We start from the raw sequence: 9,306 nt of genomic DNA on the forward strand, positions 1-9,306 counted from the left end.
GTTGCATTAAAATTGACCGTGTCATCTGACAGAAGTGGGGCCAGAATCAAATTTCCAATTAGAGGAAGGCCAAAAGCTAATTTCCCAATTAAAAGTGGGAGTCAAAAGCTAAATAGCCCAAGAATTAACATAAACCAAAATTATTAATAGTTCCCCACTCTGAAATGAGACTATATAGAGGGGAGAGAGGGAGGAATCATGTACCTGTATAAAATATGTAATCAAGGGTATGCACTGACCTGAAGTAAATGAAAGTAGAAGTGGGAAGGACAGGTGGATCAGAATGATTCAAGGGTTTATCTCTTTCTTTCATTTATTTTTTCTATTTGAATTAAAAACTAATTGAGAGAATCTAACAAGTAGGGCAGGGAATCGGGTCGGGTTTGACCCGAACCCAAATAGTTCGAGTTCTGGTCGATTTTTGTATCCGTTTACTTATTCGGGTCAGGGTCGGGTCTGTCAGATTCGGGTTTGGATATATTTATTGGGCTTTTTTTGAATTTTTAGTGTTATCCGGTCGGGTTCGAATATTAAATTTCGGATATAATCGGGTCGGATATTATGAAACTATTCGGATTCGGATTCGAATATAGCCATATCCGACCCGAACCTGACCCGATCCCTACCCTACTTACAAGAGGGGGCAGGTTGTGCGTCAATGACAAATCTAGGAATGTACCCATATTGATTGCATCTAATAGATGAGGATAACCCTCAAGCCCAACTCTTCTTTCTGTAATAAGCTCGATAGGAGCACTTGAAAACAATGAATAAGTTAGTATAGTAAAACTAGTACGTAAAACTAAAAAGAAGAAAGTACTACCTTCGAAAATTAGAGTTTAAATCTCCACAAAGTAGGATAGGAATGCGAGGTTCCCTGATTTTCTCTAAACTCTCTAGGAGACGTGCCACCTGAGTAATGAACAAATAAATAAGATTAATAGAGAACCAATACTTGCACAGAGAACCACCAGTGCATGAATGAATCTAGGGGATACAAGTTAGCATATTTTCATTGAGTGTGTTGGCTACATATTGCAAAGTAAGATCCTTGTTGCTTTATAACCTGTAATTGATATATGAATTGCTACTTCACCTATAAAAGTTAGGATGGACTGAAAGGATATCTACATAGCATGAGGATTCATGGGTTGCAAGATAAATATGTACTTGAGCCTGTGGTATTGTGAAAGTTTGGATGCTGCATCAGTAACTCAGGGCAAAATGGGTGAGGTGTTAGTAATACCTACAAGAGTAGGATTTTGTATGCAACTGGGGTACAAGAAAGATAAAATTAGCTACAGATTTAGAAAGAGCATCGTTAACTAAAGAAACCACTTCAATGGGCAGTTTCCTAGGTAGTGAGTTATGGATGGCGACTATGAGAGGGGCGTTATGTAATACATAAAGTATCCAGTCACTAGCCATGGTTTACTTTGCGGGTTCTAGACATCAAGGTCAATCCAAATTTGCCTTCTATTTCTTTGTAAGAATTTGGCATGAACAATTGAGATGATGCACCCTTCAACTAGGACAGGTATTTGCTGGTCTGACTTGTTAATCAGTGTAACATTCACACCCAGCCTCCAACAGACCCATAAGTTTCCTAACCTGTTAAATTCATTATTATTAATAAGATACAACTGATATTTAAGCGCCACTTGGTTCAATTCGGTTCTGCAATGCATAATATCTCCACCTTATTTCTTAACACCATGTCGTTAAGCCTAGTACTAATACTTTCATTTCCAACACTACTTACATTCCAAAAGAGGGTCTTCATTGGTACATTTAGGGTTAGGGTGGTTGGCTTTAGACCTTGTAGCCATTTGGCTACCCTGGGTCATCTTGCCTCTGTTTGCTATCTTCTTTGGTAATTTACATCCTTCTGATCTTGAGCATTGATCCTCCTCAAGTTGAGGAGTTCCTTCAACAAGCTAGGTTAGCCAAGTAGGTCTTCAGGAGTTGAGCAACTTCATTCTCAGGAGCAGTAAGCGCCACTAGACCCAGCTGCTTGCTTTGTGGCGTATTAACTTCTTGTCGAATACCATCACCTGTGTTAACTACCTCAAGTTTAGTGCCTTCAACTAAAGGGACTGCAGAAGGTACCCTAACTATGAGTGCATTAGATTTGTTCCTGTTGCATAAGTTTCGGCTCATATCTAGTGTAGCATGAACGAGTTCCACTACATGTGGTACAGTTACATGTTGCTCATCCCTTGTTAATCCACGAGAAAATTATCCCCATTAGTGACATGGTTCTTGTTTCTCTCATGGCAAACTACAACTTGCTCCTGAACATTAGTTTCCGCCTATTGCTCCAGGAACATTAACTTCAGTCACCATCATTGTATCTGTTATTGCAACTCCAATCCCACCTACAGCTATGGTTCCTTCCATCTCTTGTTGCTTCCCTCCTTGAGTGTTGTTAACCTAGTCATTCACTTCTTGAGCTTTTCTATTTTTTCTTTTTTCATTGCTTCTTTTGATTTCTATTCATAAGAATTGTTTGTGGTTATCTATCGTTGTTTGATTCCTCTCTTGATATCCACCTCAGCTAGATTTTTTGTCAGTACTCGACACTTGGACACCAATTGCCCAACCATCTTACAGGGGTTACACAACTTAGGTAGGGTACCTAGTTGTATGTCTTGCCAGAATCCAATACCTCTATCCCACCTCCACCTCCACCAAAATTTGGTCTGGTCTGGTATAGGTTGAACCAAATTGACAACCATCAAACACTTGCATAGTATCTGATGCTATCACGATTGCAAAGATCGAATTGAATTCAATGAATTCTCAACTAAAAATCAACTCAATTCAATCCAAAAACTAAATTGGCCAAAGGCCCACAACTCTTTATGTAGGAAACCAACTTCTAATTGGACTAAAACTCTTTAAATTTAGAACTAAAAGTAACACCAAAATACCTTTATACTAAATAACCTCAAACTAATAACTTAACCAAATTCTAATAATCCTTAATCCCATAGAAACCAATACGTGACTCAATTAACAAAGTGTGACCCTAAATCACATCGGTATCCATTTATCTCATAACTAAGTATTTTAGACAACTTGAATGGGGTTACCTATAGTCCTGCCCACTGCCATAGGCATATCCACCTCCCAGTATTCAAGACTTAAATTAGGGAATTTAACCCAAATTTGAGCAATTGAATGACTCTGTTTTCCTATGCAGAAATTTGGAGTCCACTGAACGAATTTCACTAGTTGGCCACTTAGATACCAAGGGCCACAGTACCATAACCTTCTATAGTCATCCACTGTTTCAAAACGGACCCCGATATACCCCTTTCCCAATCAAGGGAGAGATCATAACAGAGCCTTCAAGCACCCATTCTCAATTTGCCTCATCTCGTAGGAAGTTTTTCTTGGTATGTTGTAGATCTAGTCTATCCACCAGAAAATTTTACAGGCATCAAGACCTTTTCTACAAAACCAGCAGGAATTTTGATAGCAGCAGGTCTCACCTCGCTGGCACGGGATGGGGAGAGTGGCCAAGTCTGCATCTTGATTCATTTTATTCCTTGCTTTAGCAACATTAGCGTATGATTTCCTTGTTGTTGCATACTTCTCCAGATTTGCATCAGCATTAGCTTGTTGTCTACTGCTTCCAAGTCCAAAGGGCACCACAACCATAGGTAGGAGAGCCACACAGTCCAATTACCTTAACAAAGAGCATTTGGCAAGTCTAAACCATAATCCTCGAGTGCTTCTCAAATGAAACTTCTCACAAGAGAGCAGATAGTTCAGTTGATGGGCCTAGACCATGACTTATAAATCAGTCTAGGTAGCCCTTCAACTGAGTTTTCCACCAACTTGGCTCCTGAAGGTGAGATGAAGACGTTGAAGTGGTGATTCCCTCGGAAGTTTACTATGAACGGTATGCAGTAGGCATGAAAAACTTTAAGCCCCGGAGAGTTTACTAAAAAAGGCCTTGGAGAGCTCTGACATTTTCTCTCTAGAATTGATTTAATCTTATCTCCCTGGGCTTACATCTCATGCTAAGTCTTTACTAGCTACACAGTCCAACACAAGCTTACACAAAATATATAGTAAAGTATGATCTTATGGAAAAAATACTATCTAACTGTTTCACTTTTTGATACTTGATCTTAGGCCAAAATATCATCCAACTATTTTAGTTTTTGACATTTGATCTTATGGCAAAAACTTAACTGGCTAATTAATCTAATAATACCAATTGACCAGCTAGTACAACTTTTTGTGTGCATGTCCATTTAAATCAATCCTACACGTCAGGCTAGAATATTATGGAAAACCAATCATTCAAATATTTTGAAAAATTGATTGAAGAGAGAGAGTATGCTATACCTGCCAAAGCTTGACATCAGGGTAATCCTCTCCAGCTAAAATGTGTGTTGACCACACAAATTGTTGATGGTAAAGTTCATTCCCTATTACAAAGAATGGTTGCTATTGCAACATTCTCCTAAAAAAGGCACACGTTAGAAATTGTAAGTGAAAGGTGGCAATAAATTAAGTATTTCAAAAGATAGTTGCATATGCTCAAATATATGCAAGTTCATGTCTAAAACTCACAATTAATAAGACCTCTATGAAACCACTTGCGTAACTAAAATCACATATGCAGTATACTAAAGATTTTGAAGCTGAAGGACAATGAGCATAACAGAACCATATGGGATTCTGTTCGAGTGGATAATGAGAAACTACAGCTGGTTCAATTCAGAAAGACAAGTAGTTTGTAGTTTGTAAAATCTACATCTAGCTGAAATAACTGCTATTGCTCACAATGAAGGAATTAACCAAACAAAGGTACAAAGAACGAAAATGTGCTTCATTCCTTTTTAAAAAAAACAAAAACATATCAGAAACAAGACAGTATGAACATCTATTAGGAAGAATGCCTTATCTATCTAAAACACTTGGCTTTCTTAAGCCCCAAGTTAAAAAAAAGAATTTATACATAAACAATTACAACTAACCGGAAAACATCAAACCATATTTTTCCTAGGCTAAAGAATGCAACAGTGTTAAAGTTTAATACCTTGCACAACCGCCTAATACCTTCTTGTCTATCATGCGGATGCATCCTATCAATTGATGGTCCAGCAAGGTCACAAAAATTAAGCTGCAAATTATACACAGAAGCTCAGATCAATTATCTAGAATGTTGTTATGAAAATTCAGTTTATGTTAAAGTTAGTTACCTCATACTCTTTCACTTTTTTAAACCTGTCGAAACGATAAAAAAAAGTGGCACAACCATCGACAGACTCCTGCAAATACTCCAATTTAGATACTACTTAGTCAAAACACCATCATTTTAATCATCTAATCTAGAATGGGAGTTCATAACAATAACAACAGAAAGAATATGTTATTAGATAGTTTCCTAAGAATAATTGGCCCCAAAGTGTGGGTGACAAACTAGATGCAGCAAGTGCTTGAAAAGAACAACTTGGTTTGATGGGGTATAATCCATCTTTACATTGGCCCCTGAAAAAGAATAGATCCCGTAAATTAGAAAACCAGAAGGATAAAATGTGATGCTGAGTAAATTGAGCGACAGAAAGGAGATTTTTACGTATATTTGGGACATGTAAAACATTTGATAATTGAAAGGAGTGAGAAGCATAGAGAGAGAGAGAGAGAGAGAGAGAGATGCTACCAGTATGTGCAATAGGCCACCATAATTAGAACGGTGTGTAAAGGAATGAGCATCACCAGTCATGTGATTTGTAGCACCCGAGTCTGGATACCAGTTGTGGTCCTATCTGAAGACCAGCAAAGGTTGAGGACAAATCATCATCAAAACTTCGGGGACGACGTCGACTATAGAAGTTCGAAGCGGTGTGGCCATATTTGTGACAGAATGTGCATTGAATGGAAGAACCCAGTATGCCTTGAGATTGATTGCGGCCACGACCACGACCTTGATAACCACGACCACAACCACCTCTTTGTGAATTGTAAGACGGATTAAAGTGTGAGTAGTCAGTTTGATAGTTTCCGGACCCACATTTGGATTGGAATTATGGAAAGAGAGTAAAGCAGTAGTGGGATTTGTTGGAATCTCTATTGTATTTCAAATTACTAGTGTGTGCAAAGTGGAGGAGAAGAACAATAGAGTGTTTTCTTCACTTTTGTGTTATCCACCACTAGCTAAGTAGGTATACGAGGACTTCCTCTACCAAAGGGGCACGGGGCTTGCTCTTAGGGTACAAAGGATTTTGTGTTAGGAGGGAGGACTCACTCAAATCCGCGTGCTTGTTAAGCAGCCTGTTAGAGTGCAAGTCCCATCACTATTGCCATTCTACACCATTGGAAGGGGCGAAATCTTTTCTTAAGGACAGTCTAATTTACGCCTTGGTTGTTCTCTGTTACTGCTGTCCTTGTCTCTTTATTGTTTTCTTTATTCGCATCCATCAGGATTGGCAGAAGTGATCTCTATGGTGGATGAATTGATATTCAGTGATTCAAAGGTCAAAAATCGAGCACGAAGGTCAGAGAAAGAAGGGAAGGCTGTCACAAGCATTTTATAATCATAACCCAGGCCCACGCATAACAGAGGCCGGTAACAAGGTCAGTATCCTTAACACGTTTATTGATAGTAGCAAGGGAGTCTGAGAGAAACTTGGCATGTTGAAGATATTCATAGACAGATTTATTTCCTTTGGTTATAGATAATAGTTGGGAGCGTAGATGAGTTGCATTTGCGAGAGATTGCTGAGTAAAGTTCTGTTGAAAACACTCCTATATGGATTTGGAAGTAGATAGACCAACAACTTATGAAAGAACTGCTTCAGAAAGTGTAGCATTGATTAGGCTAATGAGAGTTTGATATGTGCGATACCAAAGAGTGTATTATGGATTGAGAGATGATGAAATGAATTCTGGTGGGCATGGATAGGAGCCATATATCCATGAAACGCCAATAATTTTGGCCAATAAGAAAAGGTTTTATTTGAATTTCTCAGAGAAGAAAGTTTATTTCAATGAGTTTCACGGAGACAAAAGTGGAAATATTTGGTAAGGCAAGAGTTGGGGTAGTAAAAGACATTGTTGACATAATGCTTGAGGAGCTCGAAGAAGATGTGGATGAATTAGTGTTGTTGGCCATGGTGGACTTAGGGAAAAAAAAAGGATAATAAGAGATGGAGTTAGAATTCGTCTTGCTCTTGATACCATAAACAATTAATAAAGTGGCTTTATTATTTCTTCTATTCATTCATCACGTAAATATACATATTTACATAGTGTATGGGACCCTATAACTTATGAAGATTTGTACAACAATGGTAACATACGACTACTGAGAATATATTCATGATATCCAAGATACTGCCGAGAATATATTCATGATTGATCTCTAGCTTGGAGATGAAGGCAATCTAGAAGGTTTGTCAATAGTGGAGTTCTAAAGGCTTACAAAAAAAAAATCACACTTTGGTGAAAGCATTAATTACCCACTATTCAAGACCTGCAACAGGGTAGCAACCATGCTACTCTTGTGGAGCTGTTCATATATATACAATAGGACAATCGTTACGTCGGATCTAGAGTGTCTAGTGTGATTCATCTCTATGCAAGATCATTAGGTCATCATCAAATTAGAGATGCTTTATCTCTGGAGTTCAGCACTTTCGGTACAGTGTAGTTTAAACTTTAAACATTTTCTTCCATATTAATATAAATATCAATTACACGAACCTAAATAAATCCTCCCAATAACAACCGATGGTAATAATATAATTATGAATTAAACATGAAAACAAAAGGTAATTTACCCATTTTAGTTTCAGCGTCCCATCGTAGCCTGCTTCACGTAAGTACGGCTCCAAATATCTGCTAAACATTCCTCTTTCAACCTCTTGAAGGCAGATTATGTCTGCTCTATAAGAGAGGATCTCATGTACGAAGTTGTAGCATCGATACGCTATTGAAGTAGCCCAAGTCGGAACTCCAACAATCTTTCAACCACGACAAAACTTTTGATCCAAAAGATTATACGTGAGTACTCGAAAAATGGGTAGACAGTCGTCTATGGCTTCCCCTACCTCTAGACTACTACGAGCTACTAAGGGTGGAGGTTGAATTGGAATGTTGGATCAGATATAAATGAAGTGATTTTTTGGTTCTCAAAGTAGCATTCTACTTTGAGTTGATAATCTAGGTCCTCCATAGTTGGTACATACACTCTCGAGCTTGAAAGTTTTTGCTCATAGTCCCCCTCAAGTCTTGTCCTAAAAAAACACAACCAACTAACATTTATTAGCAAGAAAAAACAAAAACGATGTCGAGATGAAAATGTTAAATATCCTTACCATCTGTATAGCATGCCAGTTTGGTGTAGTATATGAGGTTCATGTTGTACACCCACTAGAGCCCAAGGAGTTTCTCCGCATAATAATTGATAAACGTAAAATGAATAGTCTACCTACGAAATGAACTACGAATTCTAAACGTAAGTAAACTAAACTTATTACTGATGCTATCTTGTTTATCAAAGAATTATTCTACTCTCAACCAATTGAGATATAGGGGAGTAGATAGAGTTCGTTCCACTCCTAGTTCCCTAGCATGGATGTTTCCTAATCTAACTAGTCGCTTTTAAGTCTATGAAGTTTTAACGAAGGGAATTATACTACGATGCAACTACCCACAAGATGCAACTAGTCGGTTATCAGAATACTCAAGGGAATGCTACGTTGATTCTATGATAAGGAGTTAGAGGGGGGATTGATTCCATTTCAATTAATCCACTAACGAATTAATCGTAATCGAATCCGAAAATCCTTCAGAACAATTGGTTATTCCTAATCCCTAATTATACATGGCATTTCTACCAATTATAACTAGCATGTGAACAATTAAACCCATTCTCATGGTGAACTAATCATTTCTAGAGTGGAATAGAAAATATCTACGATAATCGGACTAAAGCTTACAACCCCTCTAATGGAGGTTTAGCCTTGAATCATTCCATAATCATTTCCATTTATATTAAAACTAAACATAATATTTTGAAATTTATTTAATTAAACAATAATGAAATCTAATTTAAATAAATTGAACCAAGGACATGAATTGAAATTAGATCTAGAATTGAATTGACAAAAACGAAATGGATAAAGAATACTTTTTTTTTTGATCTAATCCAATGAAGAACAAGATTAAGGTTTAATCTAATAAAGGATTTGAAACTAATTAAATAAAACAATTAAATCTAGATCTAGAAGCTATTTTAATGGCTACTTTCTATTCTAAGCTTTAATTTTTAATTAATCTACC

The 9,306-nt window shown here is 37.4% G+C and overlaps 1 long non-coding RNA gene across 1 annotated transcript; it reads right to left on the reverse strand.

Moving 5' to 3' along the window:
• Positions 1-633: 633 nt before the first annotated feature.
• On the reverse strand, positions 634-6,176 carry LOC147493401 (uncharacterized). The gene is made up of 6 exons (XR_015200127.1): positions 5,684-6,176; positions 5,223-5,511; positions 5,060-5,143; positions 4,363-4,480; positions 824-912; positions 634-756 (listed from the first exon to the last, which is right to left on the reverse strand). It is a non-coding gene; the product is annotated as an uncharacterized LOC147493401 (long non-coding RNA).
• Positions 6,177-9,306: the final 3,130 nt, after the last annotated feature.

Source organism: Coptis chinensis, chromosome 6 (genome assembly GCF_015680905.1).
Source record: "Coptis chinensis isolate HL-2020 chromosome 6, ASM1568090v1, whole genome shotgun sequence".
Classification (NCBI taxonomy): Eukaryota; Viridiplantae; Streptophyta; class Magnoliopsida; order Ranunculales; family Ranunculaceae; genus Coptis; species Coptis chinensis.